Source organism: Echinops telfairi, unplaced genomic scaffold, assembly GCF_000313985.2.
Source record: "Echinops telfairi isolate 266 unplaced genomic scaffold, ASM31398v2 ScPeMD7_7409;HRSCAF=8447, whole genome shotgun sequence".
Classification (NCBI taxonomy): domain Eukaryota; kingdom Metazoa; phylum Chordata; class Mammalia; order Afrosoricida; family Tenrecidae; genus Echinops; species Echinops telfairi.
The window spans coordinates 10920367-10929340 of record NW_022111309.1 but is presented as its reverse complement, the minus strand read 5'-3'; positions in this window follow the sequence as shown (position 1 = coordinate 10929340).

Genomic DNA, 8974 nt, shown 5'->3' with positions numbered 1-8974 from the left:
GGCCTCTACTCAAGTACTCCCTCAATACAAGAACACTTTGTTCTAACAATTCATCAGTCTGAGATGTTCACCTTCCTGGCACAATTGCTGAAGACAACGGGTGCACAAGGAAATGTGGTGAGGAAAGCTGATGGTGCCCGGCTATCAAAAGATATAGCATTAGAGGTCTTAAAAGCCTGAAGATAAACAAGTGGCCATCTATCTGAGAAACAACAAAACCCACATAGAAGAAGCACACCAGCCTGTCCCAACATGATCACTGAAGACAACTGGTGCATAAGCAAATGTGGTGAAGAAAGCTGATGGAACCCAGCTATCAAAAGATATAGAATCTGGGGTCTTAAAAGCTTGAATTATGATTTTTTAAAAAGTGACCATCTAACTGAGAAACAACGAAGTCTTCCATGTGGACTTTGCTCATATGTAAGTTCAAAATAAAGCTGAAGAAAAATGAAAAAAAAGTCTACAACAGCCAAAATATTACCTTGAGTCTATATTATTTGAATTTCAAGAACATTTCAAGGACAGATTTGATGCCTGGAACACTAATGCCAGAAGGCATGATGAGCTATGGGAGGACATCAAGAACATAATTCATGAAGAAATCAAAAGATAATTAAGAAGACAAGAAAGAAAGGAAAGATCAGTATGGATGTTAGCAGAGACCCTGTAACTTGCTCTTAGTCAAAGAGGAGCTAAGGCACATGGAAGAAATGATGAAATCAAAGAGCTTAAGAAAAAATTTCAAAGGGCAGCTTGAGAAGTCAAAGTCAAAATTATAAAGAAATGTGCAAAGGCTAGATTTAGAAAACCAAAACGGAGGAACATACTCAGGGCATCTTAAACTGAAAGAATTCAAGAAAAAAATGATAGCCTAGAATTGTGATATTGAAAGATTTTATGGGCAAAATATTTAACGATGCAGGAAGCATCAAAGAAATATGGAAAGAATACACAGAGTTATTGTAGCAAAAAAGAACTAGTCAACATTCCACCATGTCCAGAAGTAGCATAAGAGCAAGAGCCAATGGTACTGAAGGAAGAATTTCAAGCTTCATTGAAAGCATTAGCCAAAAACAAGTATCCAGAAATTAATGAGATACCCACGGAAATGTTTCAGCAAGCTGATGAAATACTGGGAGCACTAACTCGTCTATGCCAGGGAATTTGTAAGACAGCTACTTGACCAACTAACTAGAAGAGATCCATATTTGTACCCATTCCAAAGAAAAGTGACCCAACACAATTCTCAAACTATAGAACAATATCTTCAGTCTCACATGCAAATAAAATTTTACTGAAGATCATCCAACAATGGTTGCAGCAGTACAATGACAGGGAGCTGCTAGGGGGTCTGGCCAGACTCAGAAGAGGACTTGTAAGGAGGGATATCATTGCTGAAATCAGACAGATCTTGGATGCAAGCAGAGACTACCAGAAAGATGTTTATTTGTGTTTCATTGACTATGCAAAGACATTCGACTGTGGATCATAACAAACTACAGATAGCCTTGAGAAGAATGGGGATTCAAGAACACTTCATCATGCTCATGAGGAACTTGTACAAGGATCAAGAGGCAGTTGTGCAAACAGAAAAAGGGAATATTGCTTGATTTAAAAACTGGGAAGGTGTGCATCAGGGTTGTATCCTCTCAATATACTTGTTTTATATATGTGCTGAGCGAATAATCCATGCAGCTGGAATACACAAAGAAAAAATCAGGATTGGAGAAAGGTTTATTTACAACCTGTGATATGTAGGTGGCACAACCTTGTTTGCTGAAACTAAGTTGGACTTGAAACACTTGCTGATGAAGATTAAAGATTGCAGCCATCAGTATGCTGTTGTAACTCAGTGTAAAGAAAACAAAAATCCTCACAACCGAACCAAGAGATAGATAGCATCGTGATAAATGGAGAAAAAACTTGAAGTTGTTGAGCATTTCATTTTTCTTGGAAACCATAGTCAACGCTCATGGAAGCAGCAGTCAAGAGATCAAACTCTTCATTGCTTTGGATAAATCTGCCACACAAGACTTCTTTAAAGTATTGAAAATCAAGGAGGTTATTAAAGTAAATATGACCTTACACAGTCATTCAAGAGAATAGAAAGGGAACACTTTCCAACTAATATAATAAACCCCAGTGTCATCTTGATTCCCCAAATGACAAATGATTACAAGAGAAACTGTGCAGATAAATTTATCTCATGAACATAGACATAAAAATCTTGTTACCAAATGAAGACATACATATATGGCACAGTAGGGCAGTCCATGCCAACATCATACTTCAAATGCATTCATTCTTCTTCTGTCTTCCTTACCCAATGTCTAACTATTCACACGCATGTGATGCAATGCTTCTTCAGGCACACTTCAGTTCCTTGACATAGCTGCTTTTTTTTTTTTTTAACACTTTAAAAAAGTCTTGTTCAACAGATTTGCTCAATTCAATACATCATTTAGTTTCTTGACTGCTGTTTCCATGTGCATTGATTTTGGAGCCAAGTAAAATGAAATTCTTCATGTCGATTTTTTCTCTGTCTATCGTTTTATTGTCTATTGATCCAGTTGTGAGAACCTCAGCTTTTGTTTTTTGTTTTTGACATTGAGTTGCAATCCCGGCCATTGTCTTTGATCTTCATCAATAAGTTCTTCAAGGTTTTTGTTTTGTTTTGTTTTTCGGCAAGCAGGGTTGTGTCATGCACATGTCGCAGACTGTTAATAAGCCTACCTCAAAACTTGATAGTCTTCTTCAGCTCCTTGGGTTATTTGATGAGCCTACAGATTGATGTGAAAGGCTACAACCTGCGACATCCCTTTCTTGATTTGAAACCATGTGCTATACCCTTGATTTGCTGAAGACAATGGACTCTTGGTTTATGGACAGCTTCTGCATGAGCACAATCAAGTGTTCTGCCATTCCTATTCTTCACAGTGGCATTCATAGGGATAGGGGTTAGGACTCTAATATATTCTGGGGGAACCAAATGCAGTATGTAATAGTGGGTGGGACTTTCACATTGGCCCCAAATAATTTAAGGATTAATGTGGGCTTGTCTTTCTGATTGGATAGGCTCCTTCTCATCTTATTAGCAGAGCAGGTAATTTCTTTAATTTGTACTCCCAGCTCTGCACTGTTCTAAGGGCTGGTGTGGTAGTTACATCATTGTTTGTCAATTTGAGCGGATTAAGAGTGAAGGGATTGAGTGTAGCCTGTCAATCAAATCATAATCAGTGAGGCCTCTGTGTGGGCATGCCCTTCTCCTGAGGATGCTGGGAACTCCTGTATTCCTCCTTGGAGGTGGGAAACACTCTATCTCTTGGCTGACTCCCTGGGAGACATTCCAGCAGAGAAGACACACGGAGCTACACTAGTGCCCTGCTAGTGCCCTGAGCTGGAGGAGCCACAGGGACCCCTGCTAGTGCTGAGATGCTTACAACACCACTGCATCCACAAGACTTCCCACCAACTGGCCTGTAATCTTCCTGCATTCACATCATTGCATGTTTTTATGAGTCTGAGGAGGACTTTATAGATTGGTGAGACAGTTAAGGTTTATTGTGCCAACCTGGCTGATAAACACATGTGGGATTAATTGAAGGGCGGAGGGATAAATGGCTCAGGGGGCCTTCCCTTTCACGTTCTTGGGTCTCTTGCTTCAGCTGGCAAGGCTCACTCCCTGTGAGACATCCCTGAGGAGAAGCCACATGGACTTACCCTGATGCAGCCCTGCGTGCTGGAGAAGCCACATGAAATCTCCTGCCAGCACTGAGATAGTTACACCACCACTGGATTCAAAGACTTTCTATCCAGTGGCCTGTGATCCTCCTGCATTTGGTGTCACTGTGTGTGTTTTGTGAGTTTGAGGAGGACTTTGTAGATCAGTGTCAGACATATGGGCTAACTCGGACTTAGGGGCTTGGACTGGATGAGGTTGGGATGCTTTCTGAATGTACACTTACCCTTTATATAAAACCCTGTCTTACATATATATGAGTTTCTGTGGATTTGTTTCTCTAGTCTACCCAGACTAACACAATTGGTATCGGACATATGGACTAATATTGGACTTATGGACTTGATCTGGACTGGACTGGGATGTTTTCTCAATGTTCAATTGCTCTTGTCTCTAAAGCTCTTTCTTATATGCATATGCGTGTCGATGAATTTGTTTCTCTAGGCTACCCAGACTAACACAGCTGGAATGCAAAAAAGGATGAACACTCCTGTTTTGAAGGAGGTTTGGTTCTAGTGGCAGGTGTAGGAAATAAACGAATAAGCAAGGACCATTGTTGCAGACAGGTATTAAGTAGGAGTAAACACAACAAGAAAAGCAAAGAGAATCAGTGTGAAGAAAGACAGGGGATGCTTTATTGCAAAGGGTGCACAGTGAAGGCTCTTCAATGAAGGGGCCATTTCATTAAAGACCTCAATAAAGCAAGCGAACAAGTAATAGTCTACAAATATCTTGTAGAATGGAAGAAAGAGTCTTCTAAACAGAGGGAACAATAAAGTCAAAGTTCCTGAAGTGAGAATATAAGCGTTCCTCGCTCAGGGGCACATATCACAAATATTAAAAAAGAAGAAGAAAGTCCGGTCTTTCTCCTAAAGAATCTATTTGTTTCATGGCTGTCTTTCCCGCCATCCTGTTGACTTGTTAGTGCAGGAGCTGTCTCTGACTAATTCAGCAATTCTTCCCACATACTCACTGTCTTGCCTGACGTCTGTACTTTCTCAGTAAATATTTGTAGGACAAGGAAATTACCTGACTGCATCTTCACATATACTTCAATTTGTTGTGAGCTACCTGTTGTGCTCCTAGAGTCTGCTTTTTGGGATCATACCACACTGGTTTGATCACTGTAGCTTTGGAGTTGCCTAAACACTCGGTAGCCACTAAGGTGGCTTATTACAAATAATGGACTAGATACTGGAGATACAATAGTGCTAGAGATCGAGTGGTGCCCCTCAGTAATATGTGTTGATTTCCTGCTCTTTTGGATTTCTATAAAACCCCTTGAGATAGTTAAGGTTTAATGTGACACCCTGGCCGATAAACACAGGTGGGATTGAAGGGGGGAGAGATAAATGGCTTGGTGAGCCTCGCCTTTCAAGTTCTCGGGTCTCTTGGTTTCTGATAGTCAGACCAGGGTGCAACTGCCTTAGCCAGTTCCCTGCTTCAGCCGGCAAGGCTCACTTCCTGCAAGACATCCCTAAGGAGAAGACACATGAACTTACCCTGATGCAGCCCTGTGTGCTGGAACAGTGCATGGAGACCCCCACCAATGCTGAGATGCTTACATGCTCACTGATTTGGCTTTCCTCCTGCAGCCAGTGTCATTGCATGTGTGAGGTTGAGGGGGACTTTGTAGATTGATGTCAGACATATGGACTGATGTTGGATTTATGGGTTTGGACAGCACTGTGTTGGGATGCTTTCTTAATGTATACTTACCCTTTATATAAAACTCTCTTATACACATGAGTTTCTGTGGAATTGTTTCCCTAGCTTACCCAGACTAACACACCCCTATTTGGAAATAGGGGGATTTTCTTTTGTTGTGTTAATGAGACCATATTGTGCAGGCTGGATCCTAACTTAATAACTTTTGAATTGTTAAAAAAAAAAAAAGCACAAAGACAGAGACACATTGAGGAGTGAGTCAGATTCCAAGAAATACAAAGAAACACTAACAAATATCAAGAATCACCAGCAGAAAATGAATAAATACAGTCAAGACCTTGGGCTGGACTTTCAACCTCCAGAACTGTGAGCAAATAAACATCTGTCCTTTAAAATCACCCACAGGTGGTCTAGTTACAGCAGCACTAGATAACAGAGACACACAGCAAGCAGAAACAGATGGCTGGCCTCGTTGTCCTCACAAGGGTCCAATTCTAGTAGTTGTGCAGAGGAAGAAATGCTTTGCTTCCTATGAGAACGTGACAGTGTATTCTAGGCAATGCATGAATAAAACCTATTATTAGGATGGGGAACAAGGGCTATTGGGGAGGTCAGACATTGGAAAAAGCCTCAAAATGGGGCACACGTTTGATTTAAGGTGAGGAGTTTCTTAGGAGCCCTTGAAGGTTCTAAAAACGGTGTGCTATTTCCAGTCCTGAGACCCAGTGGTGAGTGTTCGTGTTTGTGAAACAGAGCCCGGAATACATTTGTGCTGAGATTGGATGACTGGGGTGGTGCAAGGTGTGACCGCTCCACCTGATCTGCCAGGGGCAGCAGCAACACAAACAGCTCAGACTACCTCCGCGTGCCCTTCCTTTGAACCAGGGCAGGCCTCGGCCCCAGGGTTGAAGGGTGGATTTTAAAAATTAAACGGTTACCTGACACGGTTCCAAGGAGATAACCCACGTTGGCCCCTTGGCAGGGGTTCGCTTCTCCACTGCCCAACACACGGGTAGTGTTGCCGACTGCCCATGTCTTGGTGGGTGAGATGGCAAGAGGTGAAAATGTCACAATTCTTGGATGTCGGGGCAGGTTTTGAAACTTCACATCTCCGGGGCAATTGTCTCTAATAATGTACTTTTGTGCTGTTGTGGCTCATCAGAAGATGCTATTGAACCCATTGAGTATGACTGAGCCTATTTTTCATTTTACTGCTGAAGTTTGGGGGGTGCAGCTTGATTCCCACTGGTTTTTTACAACACATCCTGTAAGATCTAAATGATCTACTTAAACAAAACAAACTCTTTCATCAGGCAAATAAACACTTGACTTAGTTTCTTCGCACTGCTGTTGGAGAAATATCATAAGCCGAGGGAGGGCTTTAAAGGACAGACATTTGTATTCTCACACCACAGGAACCTGTAAGCCCAAATCCAGGCCACTGACTTCAGGGAAGGCTCTGTCTCTTCATACCTGGGTAAACCTTTTCTATGGGTTTGTAGCATTCTTCTCCAGTTTCTTGATGCTCTGCAGGTGGTATCTATCTCCTCCCACTTGTCCTTGCTCCCCACTAACCTTAATCTGCTCTGCTCGTATCTCAAACATGACCTTACACTGCTACAACTTAATTAGCACAGCAAAGAAAACTCTAATCCCAATTGATGTTACATACATAGTTATAAAGACAAACAAATAGCCCTACTGCCATCAAGTTGATTCCAACTCAGAGTTGCCCGAGAGGACAGTAGAACCGCTCCGGTGGGTTTCCAAGGTTACAATCTTTACAAAGGCAGAGGGTGACATCTCACTTCCGCAGAGCATTTGGCTGGTAGGTGCAAGCTGAGTGCTTAACCGCGGAGACACCACAGCTTCCTGATCCACAGAGAGAAGGGTAAGGATTCCAGTACATATTTGCAGGCAGTCCCTTTCAATCCATCCCGCTCCCGGGTCTTGTCATTTTCTGCTGTAGAAGCTGAGCTTTCAGAAAGCAAGTTACAGAACAGTGATTAAACCTCGCCACTTTGCTCTTTGAAGGCAAGCATGAATGCCCTACCTGTGCAGGGAAGAGAATGAGCTGGAGTCGGAGGAGGGTGGGGGGAGCCGAGGGTTGGTTTCTGTATTGTCAGCATGCTGTGAGCCTAGTGAGGGCATCATTATCATCTTTACCAGTATGTCTTTCGCTTCTCGCTTCTCTCCTGGGTACAGGAAAGGTCTTGGAAGAGAAGCATCCTTGGTGCCTTCCTGGATTCTGTCTCCCTTTTGGGAAAAATGAAAGCTTCATGGCCAAGTGTTTCCTGTGTGCCCAAGCTGCAGCCATCAGACAGGACTCCCAGAGAGTTCTGTGTCCCATCTCACCCCCCCACCCCCCCACCCCCCGCCCCAATCTGCTGTTTGCTCGCTCCTGGCAGAGACCAGACTGACCTTCTAGAGGGCAAGCAGCCTCCAGTGGTTACTTAAACAGAGTCAAGACAAATGAGAAGACTGCAGGAGGCAGCAGGAATTCAGCTGATGCAATGTATGGTGTGCAGCTTCTAGCCTGTGAGATGCTGGACCTCATTCAAATTCAGCCCCATCATTCACCAGATGCTTGGCCTTGGCAAATCACTTGCCCTCTCTTTGCCTCAGTTTCCTCCTCTGTAAATGGAGAAGTGGAATACATATTTCACAAATGTACTGAGAAAGTTGCCTATAATAACAAGCATAAAGTGCTCTGCCCAGCACCTTGGTCCCCAGCCAGTGAGTGAGAAAAGCCATCTCTGAGAGGAGGGATTGTTTATCAAGCCAAGAGCTGCCAACGTCCCCTGAGCAGCGCATTCCTCCTTGTGTTGGCAGGAGTTTTTCCTTTATCATTTTACTTAGGCTCAAAATTAGTCATTGAGAAGAATTCCATCCTTGTAGATTTGTTAATGTCTTTAACACTCATGACCACTGAGTTCTTTACTGCCCTGTTTCTCAGACAGGAGCCTGCCCTTGCCAGGGAAAAGTTGCTGTCTAGCTCAGGACAACGAGAAATCCCAATGACACAGTGACTACGCATTAGGGTGCTGACTGCAAAGCCAGCAATTTGAACTCACCAGTGGCTCAGTGGGAGAAAAGACTGGCTTTCTGCTCCTGTCAAGAGCTCCAGGTCTTGGAAACACTAGGGAACAGTTCGACTCTGTCCTAACATCAAAATCAACTCGACAGCCACAAGTAGTGAATCTCAGAGCTCAGTGCTATTTGTCCCCCTGCCTTAGAACCTGACAACAACAAATATGCTTTGACTGAAGTGTACAGACAATTCACAGAGGACAGAGCTGGAAGAATTTTATCCCTTATTACTTAGTCCTCTATTCATTTTATTGTCTCTAACATCTACCTCTACTCATGGGGCATAAGAAATCAAGTTTTCTTCTACAGACGTCATGAACACTTGCACTGCTGTGATTCTGTCTTAAGGAGTAAAGAGTGGCTAACAAAATGATAAGAGGTGTGTGACAAACAGAAATGGCCAGGAACTTGGGACAATGGTAAACAAGAAAAAACAAGAAACAAACAGATAGGGCAGAGTAGAATTGCTCCCTA